Source organism: Tympanuchus pallidicinctus, unplaced genomic scaffold, assembly GCF_026119805.1.
Source record: "Tympanuchus pallidicinctus isolate F22 unplaced genomic scaffold, pur_lepc_1.0 scaffold5, whole genome shotgun sequence".
In the NCBI taxonomy this organism is placed as follows: Eukaryota; Metazoa; Chordata; class Aves; order Galliformes; family Phasianidae; genus Tympanuchus; species Tympanuchus pallidicinctus.
This window is the reverse complement of record NW_026294769.1, coordinates 13,618,724-13,637,531: the sequence shown is the minus strand read 5'-3', so window position 1 is coordinate 13,637,531 and position 18,808 is coordinate 13,618,724. Positions and strand designations below refer to the sequence as shown.

The following is an 18,808-nucleotide window of genomic DNA, read 5'->3' as shown; positions in this document are numbered from 1 at the left end:
CTTTCCCTTTGAGCTCATGAGATGCTCAGCTCTGTGTGGAGGCATTGCTGGGCTCACTGGGTGAATGTGACTGTAGCCCAGTATGTGGGTGGCTCTCGTGGAGCTGAAAGATGTGTGTCCCTGTCTCCGTGATTATACAGCCAATGAGGCAGCCACCTCAACAAACATGGACTCAGGAGAAGGGAGAAGAAAGCCAGGCATTCCACCTGGGCATGTGAGCTAGTGGGCTCCACAGGCAGATGTCCTTCCTCATGCCAACACCCCAGTGTGCAACGTGGGACTTCCTAAGAAGAGATGGGAACACCCCAGAGCAAGTCGTCGGAAGAGAGTAGCCTCTTAAGCAAGGTGCCACTTAAGATTCCTCTGTTCCTTTCACATCAGCTCAGTGTGATGGGAGCTGTGGGTCACTCTCATTGCAGAAGGGCAGGTGTCCTGTGATGGGAGTGACTCACTCAAAGCAAACACAGACACTTGCCACCAAGAATTGCTCAAGAGTTTCTCTGATGACCAGAAATTATGACACAACATGAGAACTTGGGGGATTTTGTTTAGAAAACACATAAGTAGTGACTGGTATGCTGCTCTGATTTTGTCACTGGTGTGTCTTTTCTGAGTTACCTTTTGCTAGCTAATTAATAGACAGATACATGAATTGGTGAAGGTTGATAGTATAATCTTAATAGAGCTGCTTCATGGCAAATCTGAAATGACACTGATCTCAAAAGTAGAGCCATTTACTTTGCTTGGCACACACACAGCCTACAATTAGGTACATTTCTATGTTAATCCCAGTTTCTGCTGTGAGCCTATCTATTCCGGGCATGCAACCAAAATTGTTCAGCATGGACCTGGACATCAACATCAACTCATACTAGATAACCTATATATTCCATATTTGAGCTGCCTCATGCTATCTGCTGCTTTTCAGAGGTAAGTGCCCCATCTAGATTAAAGTACTCTGGCTGGGATTTGCAATGCAGGGGTGGCTCTTTAGTCCAGAAGTGAAATCAGTCTTCAGTTTCTGAAAGGGCTGTGTTTCTCGTAAGACTGTGTTTGAAAAGCCAGCCATGACCTAATGTTGTTTTCTGCTGCTTATTAGGGAGAGCTTAAATAAAGCTGCTGGAAATGCACAAGTTACTATTTCCCAAATCAAACGTAGAAGACTGAAGATGCTGCACTGCTGGACTCCACTCACTTCCATAAATGAAGAAATCTCTGAGGTATCCTAACTGCCTGTGGGCTGTATATCAGATGTTATAATTTCACTGGTTTATCCAAATGCTGTGGACTAATCCTCACATCCTTTGTATTTGGTGCCACATTCATAACATTTATTTTAGCAAATCCTTTGATACTGAAATGGAATTGAATTTGCCTGGCACCACATGTTTGTCTTTATTCTGTTTGCAGGAACAAGAACACACAATTTGTGTGTTCGACTTGATAAAGCTCAGTGTAATGATTTAAAACAGTTGAAAAGAAAAAGCTCTCGTCGGAGTTGGTTTATCTATCAGTCAGTACCTGTAAAAACCTGTAGTGTTCCTCATTAATTACTATGCCTAGCATATCAGAAAAAAGAACTAAGCTGCAAGAATGAGGCGTGGCTTGGTAACACTCATGTACATCACTCATGTACATATTTTCAAGCAGAAGAAACTGAACTTTCTAAAACACTTTAATTTTAGTCCTGGAAAGTCACCTCAGAAAAGAGCAGACACTTTTTCTGAGGGATCACGGGATCACCCCCACCTTTTGCATCAGGCCCACACTAGGGCAAGAAAATGGCCGCTTTCTGTGCAGGCAGAAGCAGACCTCAAACATGCAAAAATGCAGAATTAGAGGGGCTGTGTACAGTCAGTCATTATGTTATCTGTGGAGAGGAATGTTACTGGAAAGCAATTCCCTTAGCACACGCATCTCTCAGAAAATGTCCATATTAGGAAATCTTCCTTTGTGCGTGCAGTTACCTTCCAAGGTCTCTGACAAGGAGCTTTATGCCACGAGAAACAGGTAGAGATAAAACAAGAAAGTGATATCAGACAGCAGGTGTTGGAAGGCAGTGAAATAACAAAATGCTTTTTTGCTGTCTACAGCATTCTCTACAGACAAGAAGATCAAAACTGAGTCTAGAAGGAATATGAAGTTTTGTTTGAAGGATGCTCTAGCTTCAGGGCTCGATCTGTGTGCTCAGGGCTGGCTTTCCAACAGCTTCTCTGGGCAACCTCTTCCTTTACTTTTCCTCCCTCCTGGTAAAGATATTTTTTCTAGATTTTTTCAGAAATTTGATTTCTGACCATTACCTCTTACCCTTTTGCTGTATTCCTTTCAGGAGACTCTAGTTCCGTCTTCTTTCTATCCCACACCTTGAGGCAATTGTGTCCTCAAACCACCCAGTCAAAAGAATGATCAGTGATTTCAAATACCTTTTGCTGAATGCAGGAATGTTGACACCAGACAACCCAACAAATCACCTCCCAAGTAATAGCACTGACTGTTTTCCCCTTGTTCTAGTGCTGAATGAGTGAGAAGGGCTGAACAGCTCATGCAGGTGCTATTTCCCAGCAAGTGGCATCAAAATGTTATAGTGTTACATGAATGGATGTAGAGACCTGGCTGCAACACATCCACTTCTGCTCCTCAAACACTGGCTCTGAAGTTAATTTTAAAGGAAATGTCATATTGACACTGAGTTCAGAGTATGAACCTATTACCACTCACTTGCTGGTTGATTCCATTTTTGACTCAAACAAGGCAAAGGGTTTTTGCTCTTGTTTTGTTTGATTGTTTTGTAATGCATTCTTCACAAAACTAGAATCTGGTTGAAGTCTTGGGCCTCATGAAGTCAGGAGAAGAATTAAACTCCAGTTTCCTCTAGAAGTCTGGAAGTAATCATGTTTGTTTCCCTTAGTATAGTCTAAATGGATCTTCTCAATATTCAGAAAGCTGAATGTGATTGAAGCATCTCCATTTCAGTATGCCCAGTTTTGGTTATGTAACAAATGTGATTTTCCAGAAGTATGAGCTGAGCACTTAATAAAATCTGAGTTGATTAAACAGTACGACAACCAAATCCCCATGCAACCCAAGTACTTCTGAGAGTTTAGGCAAATTAGGTACCAATTCCTAGTTTACTAAATTAACTGCATCCAAAAGGAGTTCGTCAGCTTTTTCACTGCCATTCAAGGAAATTGACAGCTACTGACAACTGTATTCTTCTATTTCTCTCTTTAGCACATACAATGAAAAAGGTGTGAATCAGTAAGAACAGGTCAATGAGATTGTCAGGCAATTATGAGAATGAATTAACATCTGAACGGTTGAGCAATCTCATTTTATTCTTCTCTGCACAGTGCATATTTGCTTGTCATAGTGCAACCCATGTATGAAAACCATAATCTCATGGGAGCAGAGAATCCTCCCTCAGTAGCCTTCTGAAATCCCCATGCTCGTGTAATGAATAACCTACATGGATTTCAAGGTGATGAAGAATTAGAATCAGTAGGATGGGGGTTTTTTTGAGAAGAGGTTGTAGAGCCAAAAACCTTTGTCTGCTGAGGCTGCAAAGCCAAAAAATAATTTCCTCAGGTTTTTATTTTTGTTTTTTTTTTAAGTCGAGTGTTTCGCAACTTTTAAGGAATGTAAATAAGCCATTTAGCATTTCTAGCTTTTACTGGCTCTTCTTCCTCAGATGCATATTCCTAGCTGAACTTGTGAGGACCTTCACAAGCTAGGTCCTCTGGCAGATAATTTGGAAGATTCTCAATAATTCAATATTTATGGTGAAACACAATTGATCTTCAGAATGAATGTGAGCTGAATACATTAGAAGAAAAATAACAAAATGGAGAGAGGGGAGTCCTTGAGAAGTTATCGAGTCAGCCCTGAACCCTAGATCAACAATTGTGTTCACATAACTCCTGACAGGTACTCATCCAACCAGATGATGGGACCAAAAAGTATTATTCTGGCTTTTAAGCTGTAGATGCATCTGGCTTATTATTCAGCTCTTATGTCAGGATGTATCATGAGGGGAGCCAAGCCAGAAGCTGTGGTGACCATATCACATGTTCTTGCTGATAGGCCATCAGCCCCAATGGTCTGAGCCAACTGAGCAGAGCTGGGGGCAGGTCATAGGTGCCAGTGTGACAAGATGGGAGATGAGCTAGATCCATGGTCCAGAGCTCTAATCCAGCAGATCAGGTGATGGGACAAGAGGTGCCTGAGCCAGCTCTACAAGCTCAAGGTGGGATGGTGGCAGTGGCCTCTTAATGTGTCTGAACCTAGGGAGAGTTGTTCTTCAAGACATACACCCTTGTGTGTGATAGCTACCATCATTTTACACCTGGGCTAGAGAGCAGCAGAACTTCGATTTAAGGGCCAAAATGGTCACTCTGCTTCTGCACAAGAATGGTCATTGAGGTCACACTTAGTCTAACTTCAGAGCTATTCTCTGTTTTTGTATCTGCCAAGTAGCTGATGCAAGCCAAGGACTCATGATTGCTTTTTTTTTTTTTTTTTTTTTTTGCTCTTGTCTTAAATAGCTGAAAATGGGAACTTCTGTCTTCCACATGTCGACATGGTCATGCTCACAGGCTGCTGAAGATTGCCTGAACAACATGGTGCCCAGAGGCTTAGACACGTGTAAGCTACCATGCAAAGGGCAGCTCTCAATGAAGAGGTTTTGCCAGTCTGATCAACTGGATCTTATAATCACCACCACGTCGTCAGAGATCTGAGAGATTTCCATTGCCATCCTCCCTGTACTTGTTACTTCTCATTCTTGTATTGCTCATCCTTTAACAGCAGAGCTTCAGCTGTTCTTAAAATTTCCAAGGTGGCATATAAAAAGGAAAACTCTTGTCAAACATATGTTTACAACCACTGATTGATGCTCTTGCAGAAGATAATGTTACCTGAAGAGGATCAATTAGAAGCATTACTCTTTCTTTCATCATAAATCTCAGTGAAGCAGGAAATAGTATGAAACTTGAAGGAAAGATAAACAAGTCTCATAGGAGGAGTGCAGTATGATGAAACAATAGGGTACAGAAGGGTAGGTGACATTTCAGGCCAGCACTGAGCTGGAGACGACTCATCTAATTGTTGCCAACTTCCCAGCCCAAAGGAGGGGTAATTGAGAAGCTAAACATAGGTCCTGAGGAACACCATCACAATGTTAAAAATTGGCTTTAGAGCGTTAATGACACTGATCCCTAAAAATGAACTCAGAAGAATCCCTGAACTGATGATCTCACAGATAGCAGCTCATATTGTGGTCACGTTCACCTCTCATTGACTGCATCTTTTTGTCCTCCTTAGAAACGTGACCCCTCTGAAATCAGTGTGCCCATCAAAAAGCAAAAGCGTAGTGAACAATTTTTGATTTCTATAAATGGCGAAACTCTTTTTTATTTCAGAAGTAGGACAGTGCTATTTACTTAATTGGACTAAGTCCTACCCGCTGAAATTCATGTGAAATTCTGTTTAGTGGTTTAGCCTGCTGGGTCTGAAGCTGGAAAGAGATATTACTTTCCATCTAGTGAAACAAGAGCGGTACTCATTCTTCTCATAATCTCTTTGAAGCATCTGTGCTTGAGGCAGAGGCTAAGGTCTCAAACTGAGGCGTTTTAACACACAGTCAGTGATGTTGTGCCTAGCACTGTGTTGAGCCAAATAATTGCATCACTGTGCCATGTTTCTGCTTACCTAATCCTTTCTGATGCAAGAGAAAGTACCTGGGAATTGCTTGGCATGTTTGATAAGGGTAAGTGGCACAGCAGCCTTGACTGCATTGCACAGAGCCAGGGCAGCTTTCTTTTACCTGAAGGTCAGTAGCCCCAGCTTCCTGTGGCCTTGCTACCTGGGTGCATTCATGCCTGCTCATCATGATCACTTTTCTTCCACTCTGTCCTGTAGACACTGCTACTACAGCTGCTGTGTCACTTTCATCACAAATGAGAGCTTCCAATTCATAAAATCATAAAATCATTACAGTTGGAAGAGATCAAGTCCAACCATCAACCCATCACCACCACACCCACTAAACCATGCTCCTCAGTGCCACAACTCCACATTTCTTGAACACCTCCAGGGACAGCAACTCAACCGCTTCCCTATTTCCAATGCTTGAACACTCTTTTGGAGAAGAATTTTTTCCTAATATCCAAATTGAACTTCTCCTGGTGCACCTTGAGACCAATACCTCTCATCTTATTACAAGTTACCAGAAGTGTATCATCTTACTCTTGCTTCATTAACTGCATTTTTCAGGCTGTTCCAGTACCCTGTAGCCTAGATCTCTTTCCTGCTCCTATGCTCCAGATTGAAGTAATTACCCCATAACCTGCTGTTTTATCTGTGGCTCTTCTTTGCTGGCCTCTGCCCTTCTCAATCTCACGTGGAGGTTTGTCAGTCTTCTTAGCTGACAGCTGCAGCTCAGCCTGCTTGCAGCCCTTCTGGGAAATGAGAAGGATGCTAAGGCTGGTGAGAGAAAGTGGCAGCCCCACAGGGAGTGCGCCTGGCACCTCACAGCCCAGTTTTCCAAGCAACTTGCTTCAAAGGATAGGTTGCTCAGAGCTCATACCTTGGGATCTTGGCTAAGATGTATAAACTCCACTAGGCCTAGGATCTATCATGTTTCATACCTGGCTCTAAAAGCTGCCTATATGTTGTTTTCTTATTATTTGTTTGGTTTTTAAATCTCCTGCTTGACATAAAAAGATGTAAACAGGTGACAGGACTTAACAGTTAATTTATCCACAGGTGAATGAGGGAGGACTTTCCTGTTTTTTGGCATTCTGTAAAGGTTTTTCTTTCCACAGAGAAAGAATAGGGATTTTCTTCGAATCAGGAGAGATTTATATTTAAGCCCCCTGAAGCAACGGAATTGAGCCCCAAACTTTCATGGTTGGTATTTGGAATGGTAAGCTTACAGAAGAGATGCTGCTGGAATTTCTTCCCTAGGAAGCATCCCCAAAGTCTCTGTGGGACCACAGAACAACTCAGGATGAAGGAGACCTTTGGGCTTAGCACCTTGTCCATCCTCTGGATAACCCTTCACCAGAATGCCAGGTAGGAGTCCCACCACCGCTGTCTGTTCTTTTCACTGTACAGAGAGTGATGGGAACAGGACATTGCAGTAGAATGTTTATAGCGGCAAGATGGAGCAGGGGTCCTTTTGCAGGGTGGGGAAAAAAGGTGGAAGCTGAACAGCACAAAGAGCAAACTGAAGCTGGATCTTGTAGTCAGCTTCTTGAAATCTCTTCAGTGGGTTGACTAATTACAATCAGTACCAAAATACATTAAACAGAATAAGTAGATACAAAAAAAAGTGGATTTCTGAATAGTTCCTCTAGATGGCAAGCTTTATCTATTCTATTTATCTTATCTTTTCCAAAGCAAATATATTCAAGTCCTATAAGGTATCCTTATGTAGTGTTGGACCATTTGGTCATTTCTGGAATATCAGTTCCTAGAATCCTGAGCAAATTGCTGTAGAGAAAAGAAAATGTGGCTCATATATCAAGTCCATGAGAAATGTATTTATTGGCAGATTATGCTGGAAGGTACAATAATGAAAGTTTGTTGAGAGACGGTATATTTTGGAAACTTCCTTACTGCAATTCACTTTAATGCCAGTGGGATTTTACTGTATTAGGTGTGAGGAAAGTCCCTTTTTCTGCCCCAGCTTTTCTGTGTATTAATGCTGATCATGACTGTCATTGTGGCCAGTGAGGAATAAAAGTGTGGAATCTAAAATACGATGAGGAAATCAATAACTTTGCCCAGAGAACTGATCTGGATCTAATTCTTGTATAATTAGTGATGACTCCAGTGGACTACCTGGTTTAAAATCACTGAGATGTCTGATATTTAGTTTGCTTCGATATTTTCATCTTAGATAAGAATGTAATAGATATCAGCTACCTTGAGTTCTGTATTGTCTTTTGAGTTGCTATAAAGCAAGCGCGATGGTAGTGCTGGGACATAGAGTTGCATTACAGACTTAATGGTATCAAATGATTTACTAGGAAGCAAGACAGCAAAGCATCAACCCCGTATCTCTATCTAGAAATTAGAGTACGTTCCCAGGCCTATGCTTCATACAACAGAAATTGAACTTTAAAAAGGCTCTTGGTAATTATGAAAACTCCTGTCTAGCAATGTATCACCACTCTAATGAGGTTTTTATATGACAGCAGTTGTCATTCTGCTTTTTCTGTGAACACATTAAATGATGTCTGCACAGACTTATTGTGACCAGCGCTCAGACATTTGCATCTGTTCTGCACGGCCCTTGCTGAGACTCAGGCTGTGTTTCTTCATCTACATGAAACAGTTTATGAACTCCTCTAGGGAGACACCCCCTCATTCATCTCCCAGCTGTACATAGCGTTCTGTTCAGGTGTTAAGAAGTGGAAATTTTTTGTCCGTTCTCTTGGGAGATTCTTCCGTAACCTTGTTTTGGTTTAACTCAGCAGGCAGAGCAGCTGTTTGGTCACTCCCTCCAGTGCAATGGGGGAGAGAGTCGTGGGCTGAAATACAGTTTAATAGGACAGAAAGGGAAGGAAAATAACATACAAAATGAGTGATTGCTCACCACCTGCTGACTTATGCTCAGCCAGTCTCTGAGCAGTGGCAGCACCCATCCCCAGCCTACTGTCCCAGTTTTGTTGTTCAGCACGTTGCCACGTGATGGTATGGAACATCTCTTTGGACAGTTTAGGTCAGCTGTCCTGGTGCTGTCCCCATCCAACTCTTTGTGTCCTCCATTGCTGGCAAGGCAGTAGAAGAAGCAGTGACATCCTCAGTTCTACGCAGCACTGCTCATCAACAGTTAAAATGTGTGTTTTTGTTTGTTTGGTTTTTTTTAATTTTCCTCCTGAATTCAAAACATGACCCCATACCAGCTTCTATGAAGAAAATTAACTCCATCCCAAAACCAGACTCTAACAACCTATACATGTATTGTTCAATTTAAGTTTGTGCTGTCCCTGTTGCAGCTCATTACTTATTATTACATCCCTCAGCCTCCCACTCCTTGTTCACGTCTGGTGCGCTGTCATGTCTCTGACTAGACTGCAAGAGTCTCAGACTGTGGACTTTCATTTTGTCTACAAAATCTTTAAGCATTGTAAGTACCCGCAATGCTCTTAGCTGTGCTGTTTGTTCTGCCTTACATGATTTGTAAGTACGTGAGGAAGACCTGTGGGAAAGTTGAGAAGGGACTTTTTTCGTAAGGGCAAGCATTGATGGGATGAGGGGAAATGGTTTTAAACTGGAAGAGAGCAAATTTAGAGTAGATATCAAGAAGAAATTCTTTACTGTGAGGGTGGTGAGACACTGTAACAGGTTGCCTAGTGAGGCTGTGGATACTCCTTCCCTGGAGGCATTCAAGGCCAAGCTGGATGGGGCTTTGAGCAACCTGGTCTAGCAGGGGGGTTGGGACTGGATGATCCTAAAAGTCCCTTCCAACTCAAACTGTTCTATGATTTGTCCTTTCTTTGCCTTTCCACCCTTCAAATACTCTTGTCCTAGCTATTGTCTAGCCTACCCACACTATCTCTATTGTCTTCAAATCAGCCTCCCCAGCCTGCAGATCATTGCTTGGACCACCTGACCTCCCTCTGACTCAGGACTTGCTTTCTAGCAGAGGGATGCCTGGGCCTCTGTGCACTCTTGCTGACATCTTGGTCTAGTCACCTCAAATGTTTCTTATCTCACCAATCTGATGAGATGCCTCCTCAGTCATTTCCTCCTGCTGCCACGTGGCATTGCATGATTGTTTCCCTGACAGCATCTCTTCCTGCTCTTGAGCTTCCCACCTTTCTTTTCCCCAGTGACCTTTTCCTTGTGCCAGGAAACCCAGTGCCTGCCGTTGGTAATGAAGTGGTTCTTGCACAACTTGGTGAAGGAAAGAGGAGACCTTTCTTCATTTCCTTCTCTTAGCATTACAGTTATACCTCTGAGAAATTTGCTTGTCCTCAAATAAAAATGTCCTCTAAAACAGAAGGGGAAGTGGATGAATCTGAGTCCTCCAGATTTTACTGAATCATGAGGTTGAGTTTGATTGATAATGAAAAGGCAAACGTGTTATGTCAACAAAGAAATGCTTGAGAATATAATTTCAGTCACTACCTATAAATGTGATTGAAGCCTCTCGTTTTTGACAAGAAATCTGTCTTGATCTCATCCAAAAAACTTACTTTTTTTTTTTTTTTTCTTTTTTTTTCTCCAGTTTTACTACTGAAGGAGGAAAAAAAGAAGTCTGGCAGGCACTCTTACAGGTCGGGACAGGCCAGGCATGATCCAGTGCCCCAGCGAGCCATTTCTTTCCTCCCCAGCACAACTGCACAGCACATCTTTCTGGGAGGTCTCCACAGATAATCAGCCCTCTCTGTTACCTGCTATGTACAATTCCATATTCTCTATGTGTTCATTTAATACATCTCTTTAAACTGGTGCAGAATGCTCAGGATCACTGCCCTCTTTCTCTTAGCTCTTTAATGTGACTGATGAACAATTGGCTAATCCCTTCCCTCAGTATGAGGTGAGATATACTGTAGTACCAAGTCCTTCTCATCCCTGCAACATGCTCTGACGCAAGATGGCTTTGGTCTTATATAGTGACAGAGGGATAACCAACCTCTGAGTGTCTTCCTTAACACAGCAGGCATTTCTTTCACCCTAATTAAAAGGTGCCCATGATTGATAGGCGGGTGCATATAGGCCTTCTCTTTCAAGATCACAGTGTCTCAAAGTATCCTTGTAAATGCCAGGAAATCTTTTGGTGATATGTGTGTAACTGCTGAAGAAAAAAAATATATTATTGATGTTGTGCTGAATAAGCAATGAAGGCAACAATGGCTACTAACAACATGCCAGCTAGAGTATTTGAAAAGAGGCTGTATTTCCTCATAGATTTGTCTGTGAAATAAGCTGTGGTTGCTGTGCACTGCAGCTGAGCTTTACTCAGGTTTAGGCTATCCTTTTCTTTCCTTGTTTTTAATACTGGTAATTTGGATACATACATAATCATCCCCACCGTCGCTTTGTAGGCACTTTTTATTTCCTCTCTCATTCACATTATTTGGAAGTGGATCTGTGAGTTGTGCCTGAATATCTATATTTCTTGTATTTGTATTTTCAGCATCTTCAAGTCGGAATCAATGGAAAGACCCTGAGGAAATTATTTTTGGCCTCCTAGTTGTAAAGGAGTATGTCATGCAAACCAAACACGCTTCTGCTTCCTTTGCTGCAGGCTATTCCCCTGGGATGGGGCAGACCCATGAGGCAGGATGTCTCACACAGATATCTTAGTGCACGGAGGCTGTGCGATCCCCTTGTTACATGTATAAACGCTTGCATAGGTAAATTCTGCTTGATGGGAAGCAGGTAAAATGAAATGGGGAGGCAGGTTCTTCCCCTTCTTCTTTCAGTGGGCAATGCACCTGTGAGAGCATGGGCTCTTGTTTTAATCATCTGACTTGCATTGCTCAAACTAAGCAGTAGTTAAGGCATCTGTAAGCATCTGTAAAATCTGAGCCCAGGTTTTGCTTCTCCTTCATTAAATGTATGGTGGTGTGGCAAGCTGTTCTTCATAAACTGAGTCCATTTCCAATTTTTTTCATGAGCTGTATTTTAAGAACATTATTTGTGTGTATAGGTATGACGCTTCTCACAAATTAGAAATGTCTCATAATGCTGATAAAATGGGGACTTAGAATGAAGAATTTCTTCACCTACCACAATAACAAATGTGTTGGATGTCTAACCTATGCTACACTGCAGTATATATTGATAACTGTGTATCATACTTCTAAATGTAATGAAGACGAGGTAACAAATCCTGTGCCTCTGGAAAAGCCATCCTTTGCAAATTCTGTCTATACATAATCTTAAACAGCATTCATACTGATAGCAAATACTAAATGTATTTTGTATATTTTGTAATGCAGAGGGAGAGAATGGCTGCTTGGCTGGATGACATTAGCAAACAGACCATCTCTAATCTTCTCTTCAGCGCATAACCTACATCTTGTTGCTATCATTCTTCTTTTCTTTGAGTGAATAACTCTCATTTCATGAGGTTTTTCTAAGCAGAACCCATCCTTCAGTATGCCTGGTAAGTACCAAGTGCTTTTGGCTGTTTGCATTCTGATTCCTGGTTCCCAATGCAGAACCAACACAGATCTCCTAAAATACAGTATCATAAAAATCCAGCCACATTCCCCAGGACACAAAGCATTACTTATCTTAAAGCCAATAGTCAGGGCAGTACCGCAGTCAGACACTTATCATATACAGGATAAGGCTGGGATCGTAGACTGGAGCTGATATCAGAAGGGCTGTGTGATATTCAGAGCAAAGCCAAGGCTGCTAAGTATCACTAGAGCTGTGAAAAGGAGGAGAAATCCCACCAAATGGCAAACTATCATGGTAGCCCAGCCTGGACATGCTTTGTAAAAAGCTTTTCTGATGTAAATGGTGTTCTTCAGGCTTTGAGGAAGCTGTCTGGGAAAATGACTGTACACAGGATTTTTCTTGTTACTCGGCCTGATGGCTCACTCAGCATCTTGGTGTCCTCACTGCCTTTTGGTCAGAGTCATGTTATTATGAGTAGATAATTGTGTATTTAGCTTGTAACTCCTTGGTTAAGACTACAATTTAAAATAATGAAGGAATTTAATTTATATCAGTGATGCTCCCCATATGAACTCAATACAAGGCTATAATAAACTCATTTATAAGTGACACATATTTCCTTCAAACCCAGCCAAAATGAAAAATATAAAAATGAGAAGAAATGACTTTCTGCACTTAGAGTGCTCTCCAAAAAGAGGACTGAGATGGTTAAAATTGCATCTGTTGAGGCGTATGAGCAGTTGGCAAGTTTCTTCATAATTTTCACAGGCAAAATTAGACCAATTCAAGAATAACTGAGTCACAGGGCATTTTGATTGGATATTTCTTAGCAAGAATCTGAAGCAACATGTGCTTCATGAATGCTGTTGGCAAACATCTTAATGGTTTGTAATTTGATTTTTTGAGAACTAGTCAAGCTGAGGGTTAAGATGAGGTTCTTAGACGTGGGAAAATTTCCAAAAGAATCTGAGTCTCCATTTACTAATTGAAGTCATGTCAGGAAGCATGTTTTAACATGACCTTTAGGAAGTTGTTTAATTTATTATTAATATACTAATTTTCTCTTTACCCTCCAGTATATACAGCAGTCTTACACAGACTTTTTTTTCTCTATGCCAACACAAAGGCGGAAAAAGGAGCTGCTGCCACTAACAAGGAAAGAAGGCTGGTGGTCATTCCTGGAGAAGACGCCTCTCTCCTTAATAGCCTGACACAGCGAGGTGGCTGCCCACAGATTAGGAAACTGTTTCCAGAGCTCATCATCGCCCAAGTGAGGTGGTTGCCACGACAGGTCAGTCCCAGCACTTTCAGCCCTGCTGACTGGGGACTGACTCAGGCTCTCCTGGCCCTGATCCTCTGTGCACTGTGCCTCGTATTCATGACAGCAAGCTTCACCTGCTCTTGGTAAGATGACATAAAACATACCCTAGTTTCTCATTTTAGGACAATGTAAGACATGCCCTGGTTTCTCTTAGGTGGCCTTTGCCTGAATTGTTCAGTTCAGCATTGCTTGCCTTAGTCCTGAGCACATCCCTCTGATCCTTGCTCCCTGACAGATCTCTCCCACACCTCTTTCCCGGTGACCAAGCTGAAGTCATAGAATCACAGAGTTGTTTGAGCTGGAAGGGACCATTAAAAGTCATCTGGTCCAGCTTGCCTGCAATGAACAAGGACACCTACAGCAGATCAGAGTGATCAGAGCTTCATCCAGCCCTTGATCTTGAATGTCTCCAGGAAGGGGGCACATACCCATGGCTTTCTAGGAAGCAAGGGCACATTGCTGGCTCGTGTCCAGCTTGCTGTCAAGTCACAGGAAGGTTTCCTTCCATTGGAAGCATTAACATGCCTGCTGGGTAGCACAGGGAGAAGCTGCACAGATACTAGGAATATCCAATAAAATCAGAATGCTCACAGACTGATTACTGTAATGGGGTCAAGTGCAAAGCCTGCTTCTTCACCAAAGTTGCCCCATGAAAATGCCCCAAACCATAGGTAGAAATTTCTGTACCGAGAAGATTATTTAACTGGTTTTAGACTGGGTATGAGGAAAAAGTTCTTTTACAATAAGGGTAATGAGGTACTGGCACAGGTTGCCCAGAGAGGTGCTGGATGCTCATCCCTGGTGACGCTCAAGGTCAGGCTGGACATTATTCTGGGCACCCTGATCTGCTGTAGGTGGCCTTGTTTGTTGCAGGGAAGTTGCACTAGATGATTTTTAAAGGTCCCTTCCACTCAAACAGTTCTAAGATTCTATGGTTGTATAAGAGATAACTGTGCATACTGATATTTGCATATCCTAAAGAAATGCATCATAGCATTAAACTTTGTCTGTAGGGGGACAACAGTACTGGGATTAAAAAAGTGATCTACCATATTAAAAATGGTGCAACCCACATAAATTAAAAAGAGTAAATGTTTCCAGTGTTGGCAAAGCGGGTGATTTCCATGTTCTCCAAGACTTGTGCACATTCATGTCAGTGTTTTTAATGACACTCAGGCTTGGGAGAGAAACCTTTGTTACAATTGGATGAGTTGTCCCACTTTTGACCCTGGGAGAAGCCCAGATACTGCAGGTGTTTGCAGGGCATCAGGTGAGGAAAGGAAAGGCAGGAGATATTTGTTCTTCTGCATGTTCAGCAGTGTCTTGGAAGGGGAAGAGCCTGGCACTACTATAAAGAAATTTATATTCTTTTGACTCTGCAAATGCGCAATTATTTATGCATGTGGAGCTACATATTACTTATTGTATGAGAACTAGCTAACAGGAGCAAAGGTGAGGTTCCTCAGGCATTTACCACAGATTCAGATGTACGGATTAATTTTTTGCTGCCTTTTCCTGGAAGATAACAGCTCTTAACTGGCTGAAGGATTTTTAGATAGCAGCTGCTGAAATGAATTGTAATATGTAGTTTTGTTATGAAACCTGTGCTAGGCCATATCTGAAACAGTAGTGCTAGTTTGGCAACAGCTTAAGAACAGAGGTTTCTGGAAAATGGAATTCAGTCACGTAAGGCATTCTGATATCACAAAAGAGTGGGAGTTTAAGCACAGATTTAAATGAAAAGTTGACCTCATTTTAAGAGGCAAAATAGTCTCATTTGGAAAAAGAAAAATAAATTTGAACTATTTTTAATAATGATAAATTACTGAAATTCTTAATATATAGAAAAAGATAAAATTGTAAGAAATTGGAGCCCAGTGAGATGAAAAGTATCCAGCTTCTGCACCCAGCTGCTTCCAGAACATGGAATTATTTCAATTATTCTTCTGTCTCTTCTTTCTCTCCAAACCATGGCTTGTTACTCCACAGCATATATAGGGAATATATTCTCTTCGATACAGCATGCTTGACCACCCCGACCCCCTTCCCTCCAAAATACAGAAACACAACACTATCCTGAAGCAGCAGTGCTGAGCATTCTGACGTCTCATCTGCATTAGCAATCCATCAGTGCACAGCAGTCGATCTGCAGAACATTCACACTCTCTGTTTCATGGTTTTTTTAGTTTGTGGAAAAAGAGCATATTTGTGGCTGGAGCTGGATGCAATTCACATTCTCTTAGGCCAGACTGAAGAATAGGATCTGGAAGGGTCACCAGCAAGCCTTCCTGATCTGGATTAAGATGTTAATGCAGACGCGTCCTGAATATGAAGCTGGCATGCACTTACAGAGTGCCATCAGCTTGCATCATTAGCTGCTGAATGGTATTATATGCTTAGGGACTCCTGACTACTGAGTTAAAATATCCAAGGCATCCAATTAATTATTATTATTATTATTATTGGATCTTTGTTCAAATACAGCCTATGAGCCATATTCCCTATTATTTATTTGTCTGGTGTAATTCTCTGTAGAAACTATTAATGGAACAAATGTTACCTTGAAATAAAACACTGAACAGAATACGTGGGCTCTGAAACAGAAATGCACAATACTTAATTCTAGTTCAGCCTTCTTCCTAAAGCCATTGCTGCATAGCACAGGACTCAGACTGTGTACTCGTCGTAATTGCTGGTACTTACCTCCAGCAGTGAACGTGGAAAACGATCCCCTTTTCTCAAGGCATATAATAAATGTTAAATAAGAACAGGGTCAAATTTCCTGCTGATTACTTCTTCTCATTCATTTACTGAACACGGGTGGACCAACATTCCACTTCTGTTTTCTCACTCATTTACAGATTGTGCCTCATACTTAAGGGCATTTCAAAAAAGTTGTAATGCAAAACGTAAAGGATTGAATTAAAAAAACAAATCAATCAAACAATAACAAAATGAAACACCACACGTGCACCAAAAAAAAAATCTGCAAATGATAGATAGCCAGCATTGTCATTGTAAGAACAAGAATGTTCAATTTATCAAAGTGGGAATAATTAAACTTCTGTCAGTTCATGCATTATTTTGGTCAGAATTCAGGATTTAATAATTTTCTGACTTGAGCATTGTGTGGTTTTGTTTGTTTGGTTTTTTTTTTTTTTTGTTTTTGTTTTTAGTATTATAGAATCATAGAATCATCAAGATTGGAAATGACTTCCAAGATCATCCAGTCCAACTGTCTACCCACCACCAGTGTCTCCCTGCCATGTCCCTTAGTAAAACATCTAAATATTTCTTGAACACCTCCAGGGATGGTGACTCAACCATTTTCCTGGGCAGGCTGTTCCAGCACCTGACCACTCTTTCGAATAAATTTTTCCCTAGTATCCCATCTGAACTTCCTCAAGGTGCAGCTTGAAGTCATTCCTTTTATACTGCTAATGCTCCACCTTAAAACACAAAACCCAAACCCCTCTGCTGTTATAAGTAGTTGCCTGAGTTTTCTTCCCCTTGTAGTCTATTTTTGTTGTACTTACAAACAGACTAAAATATCTGCCTGCATCACGTTGTGGTAAAGCCTCATGCTATACTCATCCTTGGCTAGATTTCTTGCTGGTTTTGAAATGAGTGCTTACACTTCATGCTTAAATCAGCCAATGTGCTGTGCAAAAAGCAGACAAATTTTATATACCTGTCTTGAAACTAAAGTCAAATTTTTAACACCTGGTAACTCTGAAAAAACGTTATAACAATTTAGAGCAAAATCCGAGCCATTTTATTTGTCTGGCAGCAAAAATAATGAAGATCAAGGCGTTTTTATTTAATCGTGAAAAACCAATTGTGTTAGAATCGCAGAATCATTCAGACTGGAAAAGACCTCTGAGATCATCCACTCCAACCACCAACCCACCCTCGCTACGTCCACAAACGACGTCTCTCAGTGCCACATCCACACGGTTCTTGAGCATCTCCTGGGATGGTGACTCCACCGCTTCTCTGGGCAGCCTGCGCCACTGCCTCACCGCTCTTTCAGAGAGGAAATTTGTCCTGTATTATTATAAAGAAGTAGCAAAATGTGTTGCTCAAGGCATCATAGATCCATAGATCCATAGATTCCAAAATAATGTAAAATTTCTGTTTCAAATTCTGTGCAAAATTTGCAGCACTAAAAGGACATTTTTTAAGCTGATTAGCATGTTGCAAGAAAGCTTCTTAAAGACAATGCATTTCAAGTTCTTCAGAGTTACATTTGTCATTTCTTTGTGAGGCAGACACTTCAAGGGCAAGAAGATAGCCTTCTGAAGTTAATAAGCAAATTTGAATTCTTTTCCCAGAAGATTCTAAATCATGGCATCAGTGTAGATTTATAAGATCTGGGTATTTAACAAGAAAATACCAGTATTCACATGTAGGCATTATTACCACTGACCTCTTTTCATAGGCCATGAAGTGCTGAATTTTATTTGGTAAATTGAAGCATTGCTTTTATTTTTTTGTTGAGTCAAAAGAACTTTCCATCAAACCAGTATGACAGTTCTAAGAAACCGAATGGGAATTATTTTGTTAGTTAAGTTAAAAAGTTGGGTTAATAAGTAGTTCACCTTTTGAAACTTAATGTCAACTGAAATATTAAAAAATTCTCTTTTAAACAGTCACATCTACTTAATAGTCTTGGACACATTCTAGAACAACCTTTCCTATTTTACAGCAGACTGAACTTTTACTTCTAAGTTACCTGAGCGAACAAAGAGCAGTTCAGCCTAGACTGTATTTTTATTTGCATCTTTGATCAAATCTCCATATTCTTGGCAAGCATAGAATAGATGCCAAAGAAATCAGCAGCAGAGCGGATGACAAGCTGGATGGCATTCCCTGCTGCAGAGAGCATCTGGAAACATAAAAGAATTCTTAAATCACAGGTCGATGGCTAGCTGCAAGGACATCAATGGATGCACTACTTCAAAGTGCTGAGATGTAAAGCACGCCACACATAGACGAGAAAGCTGAAGAGTCTTGTGTGCGGGATGAAGCGGCATCTGTATGTAATGAACGTAATGAGTGCGGACTGATTAAATTCAGCAAATCTATTTCTAAGAAAATCATATTCTTGGAATACTTATCCTATGCAGCTTTTAAAACAGTTTCTGGCTCTCACTCTCTAAGCTAATCTGTACCTGACAAGTCACTTCCTTTCATCTAATTGTAACAAATATCCGGCTGAACAAAGAGACAAACCTTACTTGATTTTTGATGACAAATCAAAAGTGTGTGCGGGTCTTCATGAGAAGATTAAGCAGATGATGGCCTGTCCTATTGCTGTCTGAGAGGGGACATTTTATTTGC

The 18,808-nt window shown here is 41.2% G+C and overlaps 1 protein-coding gene across 9 annotated transcripts in view; it reads left to right on the top strand.

Annotated features, from left to right (window-relative positions):
- The first annotated feature begins 88 nt into the window (after positions 1-88).
- Positions 89-18,808, top strand: part of PTPN3 (protein tyrosine phosphatase non-receptor type 3) — a 178,587-nt gene continuing 159,867 nt past the window's right edge. The window contains exons 1-5 of one of the 9 annotated variants that reach the window (XM_052704227.1): positions 89-930; positions 1,100-1,220; positions 6,964-7,071; positions 9,030-9,133; positions 10,238-13,435. The gene's annotated coding sequence lies outside the window, so the exon portion shown is untranslated. Of the gene's footprint in view, positions 931-1,099; positions 1,221-4,785; positions 7,072-9,029; positions 9,134-10,237; positions 13,436-18,808 lie in introns of those variants that run through there. The other 8 variants (XM_052704226.1, XM_052704225.1, XM_052704232.1 and 5 more) reach the window with 8 other exon arrangements.